Below are 522 nucleotides of genomic sequence, written 5' to 3'. Positions count from 1 at the left end.
TGTTTTACATATAAAAGAGTAAGTGTATACGTAAACGTGTATTTGCAATTCCATTTGTCGGTTTTTGCGAATTCTGAAAGCAAACGGCTAATTAAGGGGAATAAACTTTGTGCACCTGATTAAAATGCTAATTTCTGAAAGCGAATGCATGAAAATAATCGCGCATCAGCTGACGGAGTTTCTGGCCGTCGACAAATCTCCTGCGTCAGCATCTCGGTGCTTGAATGACATACCATTAGCGTTATAAAATATCCCTATGGAATTATACAGTACAGGTTTCGGTTGCTCTGCGGAGTTCGTCTTCCTAGGTTGCAAATGCTCCCGAAACCCTGTTTATGCGAATCAAGAAGGGGATCGCCGTTTCATTTCAGATAGAGTTGTTTACGACATTTGATGTTTGTTTTAATCTGTACTTCTCAGAGTGTGAAAGAATTCTAATAGATACACATTTGGAATGAGTTTGCTGTTACATTAATATTTCTATCTATTTACATGGCGTGAAAAGTACTCTTGTTATTGCTG

Source organism: Penaeus monodon, chromosome 24 (genome assembly GCF_015228065.2).
Source record: "Penaeus monodon isolate SGIC_2016 chromosome 24, NSTDA_Pmon_1, whole genome shotgun sequence".
Taxonomy (NCBI): Eukaryota; Metazoa; Arthropoda; class Malacostraca; order Decapoda; family Penaeidae; genus Penaeus; species Penaeus monodon.
This window is presented reverse-complemented; position numbering follows the sequence as displayed.